This window comes from Malania oleifera, chromosome 3 (assembly GCF_029873635.1).
Source record: "Malania oleifera isolate guangnan ecotype guangnan chromosome 3, ASM2987363v1, whole genome shotgun sequence".
Taxonomy (NCBI): Eukaryota; Viridiplantae; Streptophyta; class Magnoliopsida; order Santalales; family Ximeniaceae; genus Malania; species Malania oleifera.
The window spans coordinates 101862358-101865193 of record NC_080419.1 but is presented as its reverse complement, the minus strand read 5'-3'; the positions used below and the strand labels follow the sequence as shown (position 1 = coordinate 101865193).

Genomic DNA, 2836 nt, shown 5'->3' with positions numbered 1-2836 from the left:
TGAACAGCCAAAATGAATTGTCTTTCATAGTTTTACCTTCCCTTACCCAACCACGCAAAAAATCATATTCGTTTTTCATGTGAATTAATACATGGTAATCATCCATAATACTGATCGTTGGAATTTCCATCAAGCCCCATGTTTTCACAATCGATAATCGAATTTTATCAATAGATGACCGATTCCTCAAAAATTTCATCACTAATACAAGATAAAACTCTTCATCAGTCTTAACCATCTCCACATCTGAGAAAATAAATCCCAATTCACCATTGATATTAACTTGCAATCTCATAGGGATTTTGAATGCATGTATCTCCATATTTTTATTCACGGCTTGCACATGCGACTGTACCCCGAAACCAGCCTCGACAACATTCCTCGCCGACGGTAAGGCCATCGGAGGGGGAACAAACCTTCCCTGCCACCTTAAGCGTCGGCGAGCTGACGCCGACCAGGCTGGGCTGCAATATATGAAGATTAAAATTAGAGTTTTTTAGATGGGAAAGAGACTGACTTGCATTTTGGTCCTCCTTCTACTTGGAGGCTTGCAAGAACTCACCGTTCGGATAGAAGAAAACTCCCAGAACTCATCGTTCACGTCAAAGGGGAAGCCCTGTGGTACGATGATTCAGCCTTGGTGACGGTGTGCAAACGCCCCTGATTTGGCGTGCGACAATGCCTGATTCAGCGTTGTCAACAGCGAGGTGCGTAGCGTGCTCCGATTTCGACGATGGCGTCTGCTTCAGAATTGCTGTGACGGCGACAGTCTCCTTCTTTGGCGGCGTGCAGCACGCGGCGACGGCGACGGTCTCCTTCTGGCGTGCGGAAATGACAATCTCCGGCGGCATGCAGTGAATCGCGACGGTGATGGTGAAAGTTGAAGGACTCGTTCGTAGCCCTAACAGTAGCAGACCAACCCATTCTAATGTTTCATCAACACATAAATATAAGAAAGTCAATTTGTCTCAAGCACATATAGAATCATTTCCTATTGGCGAGATGATTTCAAAATGGCTTAATTCTTTAGTATTTGACTTGTAATATTATGGCTTAATTCATTTGATTTTAAAAATAGGAATAAACAGAAAAATAAGACATAATTTTTGAGCTACCAAGAATGCCCAGATAATCATATTTCACAAATTAATCAAATTCCTAAACCGTTAGACATATATTCATATGCAATTTGCATTTTCTTTTTTCTAGAATTGAAAACAAAATTCGACTTTAAGATTGTTGGAAAAAATAATAGAAGAGATAAATAAATATTATAAAATGAATAGTAAATAAAACACAAATACTTATAGCATGGAAGGACCACAGTCCATAAAGTTAATTTAGTGTTCATAAAGAAAAAATTTCTCAGCATATAGTCACCCTTCACACGACCTCCTTTTTTCTTTACTGAAAAACATTAGAGTTATAGGAGATGTAGTATCATTTAGTTACCCAATAAAATATAATCAGAAGAAAAAATAAAAAATAGAATTGTTTTGAAGAAGAAAAATAAAGAAGAAAAACATTCTCTAATACGAAATTGGAACATGGTTTATATTGACAATTAAGAATTACTTCGAGTATAATAAACACAAAACTGTTAAAATAATAATTAGTAATTAAAATATTAAATTTAACATATACTTAATTAAAACTAAAATCGATTTGTCTTATATAATATCGATTAAATAAATATTTTTAGTTTGGAATATACAAATAATAATACTAACTCTCTCTACCACTCATTAAATAATAATAATAATAACAATAATAATAACCCTTTCTTCATCTCAGTTTCTCCCTCCAAGATGCACCCGCCTTTTCCCTGACTTCCCATTCCTGTATTCTCATTTTTATTTCAAGTGAGGAGCCAGCCATTGCAGAAGAACCTGCTGCCCCTGTGCGGCTGTGCTTGCTGCCATGACCTTTTCATAAAGAATTTTGGAGACTTTGCATTTGGATGTATGAATTGGAGTAGAACTAAATGTTGCCTTTGGAAATATAGATTTCTATTCTCGAATTTGAATTTTATTTTAACATAATTTTATATTACATCTTATCCACATTCAATATAACTCGAAATTCAAGATCTGATAACAGAATTTTAAATTACATTTCATCCAAATCTATACAAATTTAAATCCAAAACTTGAAATCTATGCTTCAAAACATAGGATTAGTGAAATACAATTAGTTTGGAAAGAAAGAGAAAGGGTAATGTGTTTTCTTAGTCCCAAATTAATGAGATTTTTTTTTTTTCAAAATAAAACATACCATAGTAGGGATAAATTCTTGAATGAACTTACTTTTTTAGACATATTTTTTAGAGGATTTAATTTTGTTTAGACAATATTTTTTTTTCAATATTTTTTCGCTAGAGAAGGAGAAATGAAAAACAATGTCATTTACGAAAAACATCTTTTACCACGTTCTCTCTGAAAGGGTATCATTTTCAAGTGCCTAACAAATCACTGCAAAAACAACATTTATAATAGTTTATGAATTTTGCAAAAAAAAAAAAAAAGAATCTAAAATAGTTTCTTTTTGTCTAGCCGCCAAAAACAGTTATTGCCTAAATTTTAATGTATTCTCTTAAAAAATATAGAATTAATTTAACAAATAAAAAGTAATTTAAACTTCAATCTTTCTTTATCTCAGTCAGTGATCACACTGTTATCAAACCACCAAGCCACTAAACCCAAAAAGGAACACCACTACCAAGCAAACTAACCTAAAAAGTTTCACTCATTTCTCTTAGACATTTCATCGAACAACTTTCTGCTTCCGTAAAGACAACAATTTGCAATAACCCATCATGCCGAAAGAGAGACAAATT

The 2836-nt window shown here is 33.6% G+C and overlaps 1 long non-coding RNA gene across 1 annotated transcript; it reads right to left on the bottom strand.

Moving 5' to 3' along the window:
* Positions 1 to 338: 338 nt before the first annotated feature.
* LOC131150547 (uncharacterized) lies at positions 339 to 902 on the bottom strand. Its single transcript, XR_009135564.1, has 2 exons — positions 563 to 902; positions 339 to 464 (listed from the first exon to the last, which is right to left on the bottom strand). It is a non-coding gene; the product is annotated as an uncharacterized LOC131150547 (long non-coding RNA).
* Positions 903 to 2836: the final 1934 nt, after the last annotated feature.